Below are 15,767 nucleotides of genomic sequence, written 5' to 3'. Positions count from 1 at the left end.
ATTTCAACACATCTAAATTGTTCCTATTTTTTTCTATAAATGCCATTATAATATTAAACATAGACACACAGAGACATTTAAAATGTGTTATAATCACCACTGGATGATGTTTTTCTTTAAAGTCAACCTTTCTCTTTTCAAGCAACCAATATCTACTGTTCATTATGAATTTTACATGTGAAAGACAGGAATTAAGTTATTTTTAATGTTAAATAAATTTGAGAGTTATATAACATATTTGGATTAAACATCAAACCTGTATTTTGTAATGGATTTACATAGGTATTTTATATAAAGTACTTCAAATTCTTTCAGGGAATATGCAATTTTTTTTATTGTACTTTAGATTCTGGTGTACATGTGCAGATCATGCAGGATTGTTGCATAGGTACACACAAAGCAATGTGGTTTGCTTCCTCCATCCCCCGTCACCTACGTTTGGCATTTCTCCCCATGTTATCCCTCCCCAACCTCCCCACCCCAACCTGCTGTCCCTCCCTTGGCACCCCCCCAACAGACCCCAGCATGTGATGCTCCCCTCCCTGTATCCCTGTATTCTCATTGTTCAACACCCGCCTATGAGTGAGAACAGGTAATATGTAATTTTTAAATTACTATATAAATTAACAGTGGCTTGAAAACCAAGTGAACCTAATGTTCACTGAAGGTTAAAGTTGTCCTCTCTGAGATGAGAGAGAGCCTAGAGTGAAAGATTCAGACCAAAACTTTTTTGGCAACAAATGGTCCAGTCCCTGCAGATTTGCTGACTGAAGTGGATAAGGAGACACAGTATTCAGGGTAAAACTGAAATTAGGAACCAGGCCAACCATCCAATAAATGCATCAACCCTACAACATAGAATCTAGACAGGTGTTATTAATATACAAATGAGATTTATAATATGTTGGAAAGATTTTAACATAGAAGGTAGGAGACATATCCTAGACTGAGTGGCTAGACGAGATTTTTGAGTACCTTCTTATATAATGGTATCTAGAGGAAAGAGAAGCATTGCTATGATAAACAAAGATAAAATATTTGTTCATATGGTTCATTAGTGATAAGTTTAGATAGTGGAGGTATTTTGGGAAACAATTTTCTATAATAGGATTGCAATAACCTTTTAAATCTAGTTAATAACAGGCTATGATTTTTAGAAAGGAAACAGTTTACTTCTGTTAAAAGTAAAACATCTGCTAACTTTTAATAGTGTTTAAATTATTTATTCATTTAACAAATATCGGTTGTATCCCTAACGTGTGTCAGTCACTGCTCAAGGTTTGTTTTTCACAGAGCTTAGATGGAAACAAAGGTGTCAGATGAGTCCTGATGCCCTTATATTGGTTCTCAAACCAGTTCCAAGTTCTTAAGGACAAAGTTCATCAGAAGAAACGGCACAGTTGTAATGAAATCAGGGCAAATAACAGAGAGGGTCTTTGTCTAACTCAGTAGGTATAATCAAAGAAGAAGGGCAGGGATCATGTTGAGTTTTGAGTCGAAACAAATTTGCTATAAATATATAAAGTTTTGTTTGTAGAAAAATGTAAAGATTTTGCCAATAGTTAAATAAGAAAAACAAAAAAATCCAGTTTTAAGTATATATAAATACTCATTCCTCATGAGTATAAAAGCATGTGGCTAGAAGACATGTCACATGCCAGAAGTATTGCTAAGTTAGTTGTTTCTGACATGCTCCTGACATGATTCATTTTCAAAAATCCCTGGCCTTATGGTAATGTGCACCTTATGTGTCCTTCAATGAAAGTATTATAAATAAAAAATATTAAGTGGGAGTGTAATTTCCTTAAGACACATGGTATCCAAGTTATGATAGAGGAACTGTTTTGAGTAGCAGAACTGTACTAAATATTCACTAGGCACAGTGGCTCACGCCTGTAATCCCAGCACTTTGGGAGGCCAAGGTAGGCACATCACAAGGTCAGAAGTTTGAGACCAGCCTGGCCAGCATGGCAAAACCCCCTCTTTACTAAAAATATAAAAAATTAACCAGGCATGGTGGTGCACCCCTACAGTCCCAGCTACTCAGGAGGTTGAGGCAGAACTGCTTGAGCCCAGCGGGCAGAGGTTGCAGTGAGCTGAAATCATGCCACTGGACTCTGGCCTGGGCAACAGAGTGAGACTCTGTCTCTGTAAAGAAAAATATATATATATATATTTTGGCAGGAAAATATAATTAAATAGTTACAATGTGATAAGAACATAAGTTTGGTTAGAATAATATGTAATGTAATATATGTAAAAATACACATACACATACAAATATATGTAATGTTAAATGCCAACATTTAAAGTAATTACTTTTGAAAGTGTTGAGAAGTCATACACTTGGTTGTATAACTATTTAACATTATCTATTAATTTACCTACTGTCAAATGGTTTTTCTAGGAGTAATTCATGATAAAATGAATTACATTACTTAGAATAAGCACAATAAAACATCCAAAACTTGTCATGACAAGTCTTTTCTCTTTGTGTGTAGTATGTGTCTTAGACACAATATGCTTTGTGTTTAACATACAAATTTAGTCACTGACAATAGACTGACCTTGAAAAGAGCTTGCATATAGTATTATATGATGGTATGACTGAAATTAAAATTTACAGCTGGTGTCTTTCCTTATGAAAAGATAATAAAGCTATATAATTATTGTAAATGTTGCTATAATCTCTATATGAGTGTTTCACTAAACATGGTGCCTAAGTAAGCAGCATCATCTTCCTGGGAACTTGTTGGAAAACCAACACAGATCTAGTGAATCAGAAATTTGGAATGTGAACCCCAGCATCTGTGTTTCAAGAAACTCTTCAGGAGATTCTAAAATAGGTTAAAGTTTGAGAACCACTGCGCTAACATAAATATAATTTAAGCAACTTCACCTGTCTAAATTCACAGAGGGATATGCTTATTACAGTAAATAATATTTTCAAATGTTATTTTGGGTGTTATAGTCAATTTTTCCTTCTTTCTCAGAATCTTTTCCAATTAAATAAGGTAAATTAACATTTTAACTACTAAATAATTTTTTATCAGAAACATTTTTAAAAATATTTTTAAGGAATATTTTCTTTCTTAGCAGATAGATAAGAACATTCAAATAATGAGAAATATTGATATGCATAACATGTAAATCCAAGAGTTCCATTGAAACATCAAATTGCATGTAGATTTGCACAGAGAACATTTCTGGATAAATAATACAAATATAATTTATAAAACAAAAATTTCTAGACCTCTGATAAGGCCATCTTATACAGAAGTGTCAATGATTTGTGAATCAAAAATAGACGCAAGACCTAGGGTTCTGTTAAGGCCATTTCAGTTAAGCTCACCTGAAATCTTTTTGGAAAATTGATAGGAACAAGTAATGAATAAATAAAATTTAAATACTGAGTTAAGCTAATCAGGTCAAGAGAAAAGTTGGAAACTAAAGGTGACTCTATCATACAGCAAAATCATGCGTAAAAGGCAGCAACTGGTTTGATGCTATCTCATTTAGAGCACTGAATGCTCCAGTATTGTATAAAGTGTCCTCATTTATTATCATCAACAGGTAAAATTACAATAAGATAATAAAATTCCTATGACCTATTGATATCATTAGGCTTTAGAGTATTCCTTGGAGGAATTTTCCCCTGTATTCACATTACTAAGCAGAAAACAAGTAAATTTATAATCTCTTGACAAAATCTCCTATATGCTACAACTATCTCACATACTTAGCTGTTATTAAAGCAAACTTTAAGATTTAGGTGTCATTCTGCTTGTATTCTTCGTTTTTACAACAAAACTTGAGTCTATTTTGTGGCTCAGCTGGTTAAGTATTCTGTTAATGAAGCCACAGTTATAACTTTGATCTTCATTTTAGGGAAGTAGCATTTCTATTCTAGACATTTCCTTCCCTAGTGAAGCTGACTCACATAGTGTATACTATTATTTCTTACCAAAAAATAAGAAGGAGAAAGGAGAAGGAGGAGGTGGAGGAGGAGGAGAAGGAGGAGGAGGAAGAAGAGGAGGAGAAAGGAGAAGGAGAAGGAGAAAGGAGAAGGAGAAGGAGAAGAACAAGAAGAAGAAGGAGAAGGAGAAGGAGAAAGAGAAGGAGAAAGAGAAGGAGAAGAAAATAAGATGGATCAAAGAATCACTTATTATGAAAGCAAATCAAATTACATTCTTTACTGACAGTGAGCCATGAATTATAATGGAGCAGAGCCCATCCTCAGCATACGTTTTAGACATTATCAGGCAGTCTGTGAATCAGTTCTAGGGGACACTCCTTTCTTTTCTCCCATCACCAACTTGTCTGCCAAATATCTTCTATGGAAAATGCCTACCACACACATCATTCTGAAAACTCTCATTCTCTCTGCAATGTTGGCATTGTATGTGTTTGAAAATCATTGGCATCAAACATTAATTTTGACATCTGATATTCACTGTAACTGCTTTTAACATTATTAGAGAAAAATAAAGAATGAATGGTCTTAACATACCTCCATCCCCTAAAAATGCCTCCTGAGTGGAGAAACAAAAACATCTAAGGTTTATGCACTGTTTCCAGTATCATTACTCAGCCAATATCACACTTTTATTTTATACCTCTACATTCATTTGTCGGGAGGTAGAAAAGGAAGCTTCTGCTAAAAATAAAGATTTTAGGAAAGAAGTTGTCGCCTTTTACTGCAGAATTTAAGAGTCGGCATCTAGCATTTGATCACAGTTTTATTTTATTATTTTTTAAAAATAGAGTAAAGAACATCTGTCTGTACTCTTTAATAGCCCCAGACAAAATCCATTAGCAAATTCTGTTGATTCTAAGTTATAAATGCAATCACCTCACATGTTCTCTGCTAGAACCATCCTGCTGAGGATAGTTTCACTTTGATTTTGTTAATATCTTCAATGAATCCATTGTCCTTTCAATCTACTCTGTACTGAGCAGTAATAATGGTCCTTCTAAAATGTTGTGATACTTATAATTCTATAATTGACTCTTCTCTCTCTCATGATAATGGCCCAAATATAATTCATACTACCTTAACGACCTCTGTGATCTTTTCCACAAACACCAAAGCCACTTGAATTTACCCGTACCTCACCCTCCCTCATTCACTAAGATTCTTTTCAGGGATGCATTACAATTTCATGCACATAGGATTAATTGTCACCATGAGCCCCTTTTTCCAGAAAAAAATATATTAAAATTATATTTTCATGATTTTACTGGAAAAAATGAGTATAACCCAGGCTGGATTTATTATTATATATTCTTTTAATTACATTCATTTTTTCTTCTAATTTTAAAAGAAATTAAAATGTAAACCTTTGTTACCCCTAGAATTATTGCAGGCCAGGTGGTCTCTGCTGCTCTCTAAGGAATGTACTTCATATCTGATGAGGAACATTGAGAATGTGTTTCCTCCAAATAGCCTCAAGCTTTGTTTCTACAGGTCTCCACTCCCAAAGGTCTTCTTTCACCCTACTCTAAAGAATGCTCTGATCTCCAGCATTTTTTATTCCCCTTGTTTTTTTTTTTCTCTGCATTGTGCTTTTGACTTAACATTTTTCAAACATTTGATATATTTTATTTTCTTATTTTGTTATTGCCTTCTCACAAATAAAGAGTGCTATGTGAGTAAAGGAATGTTGTATGTTTTGTTCATTGCTTTTGTTCAAGCTCCTTGAAGTGTATCTTGAAGTAAGCCTAGCATGTCACTGGTCCTTTATAATAATAAGTGACCTACTAATATTTTATATGAAAAAGAGTAGCTTCTCACAAAGCTAAACAAGTGCATAGTATACTACCCAGCAATTCCACTCAGGAATTTTTGTAAATGATTTTTTTCTTAAATTTATTCATGCTAGTGTATAGAAATGCAATTGATTTTTTTGTATTTAAATTTATCCTGTAACTTTGCTGAACTAATTTATACATTTGAATATTTTTAAGAATGTCTTTATTTGTGACCAGGTATGGTGCTCATGCCTCTAATCTCAGCACTTTGGGACACCACGGTGGGCGGACTGCTTGAATTGCTTGAGCTTTGGAGTTTGAGATCAGTCTGGGCAATATGACGAAATCCATCTTTATTAAAAATGCAAAACTTAGCTGGGCCTGGGGGTACATGTCTGTAGTCTCAGCTACTCGAGAGGCTAAGGTGAGAGAATTACCTGAGCCCAAGAAATTGAGGCTGCAGTGAGCCATGACTGTGCCACTCACTCCAGTCTGGACAATGGGAATGAGCCCGTCTCCTTCCAATCCACTGGAAAAAAAAAAAAAAAGAATTCTCTATTTGAAATCATTTTTTATCTGCACATAGGAATACTTTTACATTTTCCTTCTCAATCGGGATGACTTTTATTTTATGTTTCTTATTTAATGTGAAAAGAGAGAAATTCTTATCCTGTTCCAAATCTCATGGAGAAAGTATTCAGCCTTTCACACTTAGCTAGCTGAGAGTTTTTCATAGACGCCATTTAAAACATTAAGGAAGTTTTCTTCTATTCCTAGTTTGTTAAATATTTTTATCATTAAAAAGTACTGATTTCATAAAACTGTCTTTATTTATATAATTATTCAGATTTTGTTTTTTTTTCCGACTATGGTGCATTAAAATAATTTATATTCATATGTTAAACCAACCTTGAATTTCTCGGATAAGTTCCAATTTTCTATGTTGTATAATACTTTTTACATGTTGCTGGATATGGTTTGTTAATCTTGTATTGAGAATTTTTGTCTAAAAGGTATTATTCTGCACCTTTTTTGTTTTCTTACTATTTCTTTGGTTTTGGTATAAGGGTGTAATATATACTGACCTTATAGAGTCCAAGGGGGAACTATGCTTTCCTTTTCTAAGTTTTGTAAAAGTTGGAGATGGCTTGTCGTACAGGCATCTATGCCTGAGTTTATATTTGTTAGAAGATTTTTTAATTATCAGTTCAATTGCATTACTTGTTAGTTCTACGCAGATTATCTCTTTTTTTTTTTTTCCATTCTTTTTTTGTGGATATCCAGTTTTCCCAGCACATTTTATTGAAGAGACTGTCCTTTCCCCATTGAGTGTTAGTGTCAACTTTGTCAAAAATCAGTTGACAATCTCTGGGTTATCTATACTGTTCAATTTTTCTGTGCCTCTGTTTTTACACCACTACCAAGCTCTTTTGGTTACTATAGCTTTGTAGTGTGTTTTAAAGTCAGGTAGTGTGATACCTGCAGCTTTGTTTTTTCTTTTCACTCAAAATTATATTGACTATTGATATCGTTCAGCTGTGTTTCCACCCAAATCTCATGTTGAATTGTGGCTCCCACAATTCCCATATGTCCTGGGAGGGACACAGTGGGAGGTAACTGAATCATGAAGGTCGGTTTTCCTGTGCTGTTCTCTTGATAGTGAATAAGTCTCAGGAGATCTGATGGCTTTATAAAGAGAAGTTCCCCTGCATAAGCTCTCTTTTGCCTATTGCCATGTAATACATCCCTTGCTGTTCCACCATGCTTGTGAGGCCTCCCAAACAATGTAGAACTATGAGTCAATTAAACCTCTTTTCTTCTAATTACCCAGTCTTGGGTATGTCTTTATTAGCAAAATGAGAATAAACTATTCAGGATTTTTTGTGGTTCTACACAAATTTTAGGGTTGTTTTTCTATTTCACTTAATAATTTAATTGGCATTTTTACAGACATTGCATTTAACCTGCAGATTGTTTTTAGCAGTATGGTCATATTAATATTAATTCTTCCAATCCATGAACATGTAATTGATTTCAATTTATTTGTGTTTTCTTTAATTTCTTTCATCTTTTTATACTTTTCAGTATAGAAATCTTTCACCTCCTTGGTTAAATTGATTCCTAAGTATTTTATTTTACCCCAGCTACTATAAATCAGATTGTTTCCTTTTTTGATACATCACTGTTAGTATATAGAAACACTATTCATTTTTATATGTTGCTTTTGTATCCTACAAGTTTACCGAATTTTTAAATTAGTTCTAACAGGTTTTTTTGGTGGTTTCATTAAAGTTTTCTATATATAAGACCACGTCATCTGCAAACAGAGATAATTTAACTTCTTCCATTCCACTTTGGATGCCTTTTATTTGTTTCTCTTGCCTAATTGCCTAGCTAGAACTTCCAGTACTGTATTTCATAGAAGTTTTGATATTTTGTTATTCTAGATTTTGTTATTCTAGACCTTAGAGGAAAACCTTTGAAATCTTCCCTGTTCATTATGATGCTAGTTGTGGATCTATTATATATGGCCTTTATTGATTTGAGGTGCATTAATATAATTATTAAATACTACTAATATAATAAATAATAGGTAAAAACAGATTTCTGCTTAACATCTAAGCCTCAGCATTAGCAGTGACATTTGTCATTTATCTCTACAACGTTCTCTAAAGCTATACTAATATTTGCATTAGAATAAATTCAATGTTAACATCATATGTTTTCTATGTTAATATTATATGCTAGGCAAACATTATTTTTATACAGTCATGGTCTAATAGTATGTGTGAAGCCATTTCAAACATTATTTTCAACTAGAATTCACAGATCATTTAGAACTCAACTTCTATAAATGAGAAAACAAAATTTTAAAATGGTAAGAATTTTATGACATGCTATCAAATCATGATAGAAATAGACTATCATCTTGATTTCCAATTTTGAACTCTTTCCATTGAACCACTTATTATGAGAGTGAGCAAGGTTAAATAACAAATACTCCCAAGTACAATACATTGCTTATTTAATAAGAAATTGCTAATGTTCATTTTTTTTTTTTTTTTTTGAGACGGAGTTTCACTCTTGTTACCCAGGCTGGAGTGCAATGGCACGATCTTGGCTCACCGCAACCTCCACCTCCTGGGTTCAGGCAATTATCCTGCCTCAGCCTCCCGAGTAACCGGGACTACAGGCACTGGCCACCATGCCCAGTTAATTTTTTGTATTTTTGGTAGAGACGGGGTTTCACCATGTTGACCAGGATGGTCTCGATCTCTTGATCTCGTGATCCACCCACCTCGGCCTCCCAAAGTGCTGGGATTACAGGCGTGAGCCACTGTGCCCGGCCTAATGTTCATTTTTAATCAGTGATTTTCATACATCTTTCATTCACTTTCTAGAAGCCTTGGGCAAGAAATGGCATACATAAATTTTGTTTACATTTCATTTATGAGACTTGAACTTCGCCACATAAGCAAAACATATGGGAAATGTAGTGTGTGTGTTCAGGAACAAAATAATTAAATTCTTTGTTTATGTAAACCTTGAACAATTACATAGAAGAAACAATGTTTTCTTAGTTAAAAATATTGTTCTCTCTTGCTTCATGTGATCCTTAAAACACTATGTCCTTTATAAATGAATATCCTACTGTGTTATTTTGCCCATGTTTTGCCAAAGGAAAGAGGAAGGAGTTGTCTGAACCATTTTTTTCAATTTCAATTGAAAAAAATGTTTGTATCTAATCTTAAAATGGTAATTTCATTAGGCAATTGTGTGGGCATTATTGCAACTTTAATGGAATAAAACATGCTCCTTTAGCTGCAGTAGTTCAGAGTTAATTTTTTAACCATGTTAGAATTATAGTCATATAGGACCTTGTAGAATGAAGATTGTATTCAGGGAATAAGAAATCTGTCATCTATAACATTGCTATTGTTTGGCATGTGAGGCTTAATTTTCACAAAGTTAATAAAACTACTAAAAACCCCAGCCTCCAGGCTATATGCTGCAATTAAGAAGAGTTTAAATTTTGATAAATTATTAAATAAATAAATAAATTGGTGAATTCCTTTAGCAATTTTATATCTACCAATGAACATAAAAATAAATTTACAGAATGGCCATAATGACCCACCCTTCTGCCCTTGTGTCCCATTATCATATTGACTCATGACTTAATCATGTGATTTAATCTCTGTAAGTGTGGCACAGGCAGAGGAAAAAAAAGTGCTTGTGCATTGCATCATACCTGATCTCTCTCTTCCGGGGAACTCTTTAAAATTCTACTGTGTGATGAGTCAAACTGCCTGTGTGTGATGAGGATCACTAGCCAAGTCACCCTCATCACCCAGCTGACATTGAGTCAGCTGCCAGACATGTTTGAGGTATCATATATTTGAGACCATCTTGCCCCAACCAAGCTGCCTGCTAACCAGTGATCAGTTGAGCTGCCCAATATAGAACTTCCCAGTGAACTCACAGAATTGTAGCAAAATAATATTAATTGAGTTAAGACATAAGGGTTGGAGCCAGATATGGTGGCTCATGCCTATAATCCCAGCTAGAGGGAAGCCAAGGCAGGAGGATCTCTGGATGCCAGGAGTTAGAGGCCAACTTGGGCAACATAGCTAGAATTCCCCATCTCTAAGAAAAAAGAATATACAAGTTGGGGGTGGTTATGTACTCAACAAAATTTAACTTTTATACTTAGGAAACTGGATATTTTCAGGAGATTCATCTGAGCAGCTCTAAAGTGACTGAGAATAAAGCAATCACAGTGTTTCATGTATTTTGGAGGACTATGAAATTTTTTTCACATTGTATTCATTGAGAATGCAGTTGCTATTTAATTGCATTCTTTAATTCAGAACTATTTGTAGAACAAAAAATAAAAGTAAATTAAAGTAAATTTCAAAGAGAGGAAAAACAAACAGTAACCTGAATTGTGTTGGGATACAATCAACGTAAATTCACATATGTGATATTTCTTATTGACTAAATATTTGAGTTTGGATTAAAATTATTTATGATTATTTTGCCTTTTTTAGATTGCTATAGTTCACATTAAATGATGTAACTTGTTTTAATACATAAATAAAGCTGAAAATCTTTGCATTAGTCCTCTAAATTTAGCTCTACTTTCTTAAAAAATCCAAGATAAAACTTATCTATTAAAGTAAACAAATTTTTAGAGGACGTTACTAAGGTCTTTTGACATTAGAGTTATTTTAGTGAGTTATTTTTAGCGTGCTGGTTCAAGTCATCTTCATAATTTTCCTATCAATCAATTTTATAGAAGTTGGCTAGCACTTGTCATTTCAACAATCCCAGTAAAACAAATGAAATAACAAATGACTGGATGGGCAAAGGCCTTTCAGTCTGAGAATAAGAACAAGATCAGAGATGGCATTTCACGGAAAGAAAGAATCAAGGTAAACTACAAGATAATTGAAGACAAATTTATATGAAATAAAAGAGAGATTTAAAATTATAAATTACAAGCTGCAATATTTGAGTATTACATTTCCTCTCTGTTCAATCATGTTGACTGTGAACAGCTTCTGACTGCTTGCAAGTGTAATAAGTAATAAACTGTGAAGTTCTGGATTTTACCTCTCACTCTATTACTGGAAACACAGCTGTGAAAATAATGCTACCAATTAAAAGTGTCACTCAAGATCCTAGCTTCTAACTATAATTTGTTTTAAAGTACTAAATACAATGGTTAATATCTGTGCTAAATCCGTATCAATTATACAGGATCTTCTCCCCTTAGGAATAAAAAAAAGTTCTCAGAGTGAATTAGAAAGTATCCATTGTTTCCCTTTCCTCTCCTTTGCTATTCTCCTTCTTCTTCTTGAACTTCTTGTATTCTGCCTCCTTTTTCCTCAAGATTTATGACTATTAGTTCAATGAGAGCTGGACCCTTTATATTCATGACTACCATGGGCCTCTGTGAATCAAGTAATCTACAGAAAGTAAATTTGATTTAGAAATCTCTATTTAAAACATCATTTTGAAATATGTTCAAAATGTCATTGAACCCACTTTTCTAATCTGAGCAAATAAATTATGTGGAATTGAATTTTTTAAAGGGTTGGGAATGAGAAATAGCACTATCTTCTCATAAAAGGCTACAAAGAAAGAAAAAAGAAAACCTGATGATCCTAAAACAAAGTTTTCAAGATACGTCTCTCATCCTAGAAAGGCTCTAGGGTGGCAGTCTCCAACCTTTTTGGCAACAAGAAGGGGTGGAGGGATGGTTTCAGGATAAAACTCTTCCACCTCAGATCATCAGGCATTAATTAGAGTCTCATAAGGAGTGGGAAACCTAGATCCCTTGCATGGATAGTTCATGATAGGGTTCACCTTCCTATGAGAATCTAATGCCACCACTGAACTGACAGGAGGCTGAGCTCAGGTGGTAATGCTGGCTCATCCACACGTCACCTCCTGCTGTGTGGCTGGTCCCTAACAGGCCACAGGCTGGTACTGGTCTATTGGCCAGAAATTGGAGAACCCTGATTTAGGGAACAAAAGCAGACAATAATATTAACTAATTTTTGGAGGGTTTTTTTTTTTAACATAATTAGTCAAAAGCTTTGAGACATATCAGAGAACCTCATTACCTGATTCAAGAGGGCCAGCCTATGGCTCTTCCCAGTAGCAAAATACAGAAGCAGTTTTGAGGCTCTTAGTTCCGCTTAAGAAACTGACTAGATATTACTTGATTTGGAGTTTAGAAACATAATGGCATCCAGAACCAGTAAGAATAGGTTCTGAACAAATGAAACCAAGGTTAAGAACACGGGATAAGGGTAAATAAGGAAAGCTTTGGGCATTGATAGTTTTATCAGTGAAGGACCCATGCAAACGTGGAATAAATCAGAGACTGGCACCAGGAACAAGAATGTATCTCTGAAAATTATGATAGTTATATAAAATAGCATTTCAAATAGTATTTTTGACAATGTTATAATAAAGCTGGTTAAATGTGATTATGCTAGCAGTAGGCGAACCTTTCCGTTTATATTAATAGATCAATTTTAAAAAGAGTTTAGAATTTAAATGAATAAAATGTGTAAAGGTAAGTGTTTATGGAGAAACTTACAATAGAGTAAAAGACTCTCAAATAACTGATTTTTATTTTTGAAAAAGGAAAAATGACTCAGCAGCAAAATTATAGACAATTCAATAAAATCCGTCAATGGCATTTCACAAAGCTCCACAACAAAGAAACAAGCAGCTAGAATATTTTAGTTTTGAAATTTGAACAATAACACTGAGAATAAACTTTTGTTGAAACTTTGTAAGACAGATTATAAAAAGATATTAATTTTTTTAAAAAATGCTTGTACAAGTTTCTTGGTTTTAACCAAGTAAAAACTCATGGTGTTTTCTCAAGTTGCAAAACCAGAGATTGGTATTTAGAATAAACTATGATAAATGTGAATTATGCCTGTAAAGTAACTGTACTTACATGTGTGAGAGTTAGTAAAACAAAATTAAATAGAAAATATTATAATCCTACACCCATAGGAGATTTGTCTGAATTCACATCTACATGGTTCAGGAAAATAACCAAACAAACAAACAAACCCCAGCAAGAGAATAGTTCTTATTTTAGTTTCTCCTGGATTGTGAGCCTGTAACAGGGTTTGGCTCTGTGTCCTTACCCAAATCTCACCTCAAGTTGTAATTCCCAAAGTTGAGGGAGGGACCCAGTGGGAGATGATTGGATCACGAGGGTGGATTTCGCCCTTTCTGCTCTTGTGATAGTGAGTGAGCTATTACAAGATCTGATGACTTAAAAGTATGTAGCACTTCTCCCTTCACACACACTGTCTCTCTTCTGCTGCACCATGGTAAGATGTGCTTGCTCCCCCTTCAGTTTCCACCATGATTGAAAGTTTCTTGAGGCCTCCCAGTCATGCTTCCTGTTAAGCCTCTGTAACTCTGAGTTAAGTAAACCTCTTTTCTTCATAAATTATCTAGTCTCAGGTAGTTCTTTACAGCAGTGTCAGAACAGACTAATACAGCCTGATCTAGGTAATATATTTTGTTTCTAGTAACATTTATCCACAACTCAGTCCTATTTCTATGATTTCTTCCTGAATCGCTCTGGTGAATAATCTTCAGCAGAAATATTTCAAAGCTCTCTTGAGTTATTGTTTACTATTTAGTAAAACGACTTGCTTATGTACATGGAGATGATGATTATGTGGTGTAGGTTTCAATATTGGTCACTTTGGGTAATATCGAGTTCCTTTTATAATTGAAATTTATGTAGGGATTTAACTTTTTTTCTCACTATGATTTTTTAAGTCATTACTTGAATTTTATAAGAGAAATTGTATATTTTTAATTATATAATAATAATAATAATGTGATTCTCTCTCAAACTAATTCCTGAAAGACCCACTTTCCTTTTCCCAAAGAAAATGTGATTTATGTGTCAATCTGTGCCTGTGGAAATCTGGAAAAAAATAATGGATCGTTCACCAAATGTATAAAATTTAATTGAATCAACGAGTAAATATGAATGTGTATATCACTGTGTGTCTGTGTGATGAGTTAGAAAAAATATTTCTAACTCATCACACACTATTTCCTTTTACAGAATTGCTCTTATTCAGAAAGTATAATATTTTTCTCAAACCTTTACCAATGTCAAACTTTGCTATTCCAAGGTTTATGAACTTTCTGACTTTCTGATGTAAAAGAGGGACATTTAAAGAGGTTTTTTTTTTTTTATGTTATTAGAAATAACCTCAGGTTAATTCACATTAGCCATGAATAATTTTAGAATGTAGTTTCCTGGTATAATATATATGAGAAAAAAATTCATTGATAAATAAAAATGTTTCATTTACATAGAATTTTAGTTTAACTTTACCATGCTGCACTTTGGAAAAATATAGTTTTTACTCTGTGTATAACAGAGCAAGGAATCTGAACAAATATACTAGCAGTGTTTTTCTAGGATTCTCCTTTTCCATGTAAGCTCACACTAATTTAGTTATTATGCTCTTGGTTATATATATCATCATAAGACACCATTTAGAAGAAGAGAGATAGAGGTGGCTATTGGAAAGTGCACAACCCTGAAATTCATTTTCTAAAAGAATTATATCTAGAGTTTTCACTCAGTTTCACTACAAATTAATTTGCAGTCAATTAGACTGATTAGGGAAATGTGGGTTTTTTAGTTCTGCAACCAAATTAGTTACAACTATTCTAAAACACTATATTTTTAAAAGCTATTTTTGAATATTAGTGAATAAAAATTTTTTCTGTAGTAATGTGAATGCAAATTAAACATCAAAAATAAAACATCAATTCCTTATTATTTAAAAAAAGGAATTTATTTTAAACTGATTTTAAACTTGCAGATTTGTTGGAGAAGTTGAAAAGATAGTGCAAAGACTTCATGAATACCCTTCTCTAAGCTTCCAGTAATGTTAGTATTTTACATAACCATTTTAAACTGTAAAAACTAAGAATTAAATATTGGTACAATAGTATTAACTAAACCATAGACTTGATTCATATTTCACCACATTTTCTGAAATTATCATTTTTCTGTTTCATGATTGAATCCAGATTATCACATCACATTTAGCTATTACGCCATTTTAGTGTTCTTCAAGATTTGGCATTTTCTCACATTCTATGACTCTCATAACCTTGAGAGTTTTGTATATTATTGGCCAAATGTTCTGTAATGCATACCTTTATTTGAATTTGATGTTTTATCATGATTCACTTAAGATCATGGGATTGTGGAAAATAATACTAGAAAGGTGATAGGCCCTTCTCATTGCGTCATATTAGAAACTACATAATGCTGATATGCCTTATTACTGTTGATAGTTTAAACACTGGGTTCAGATGGAGTTTGTCAGATTTTTTTACTGTAATGTTACTGTTTTCCTTTTATAATTAGTTAATACTTTGTGAGAAGAATTCTAACAGTAGAAAAACCTCTTTTGTTCTCTAATTTTTGGCTCAAT

Source organism: Sapajus apella, unplaced genomic scaffold (assembly GCF_009761245.1).
Source record: "Sapajus apella isolate SASKATOON/1434 unplaced genomic scaffold, GSC_monkey_1.0 scaffold7, whole genome shotgun sequence".
In the NCBI taxonomy this organism is placed as follows: domain Eukaryota; kingdom Metazoa; phylum Chordata; class Mammalia; order Primates; family Cebidae; genus Sapajus; species Sapajus apella.
Note: the sequence above shows the minus strand (reverse complement) of the source record.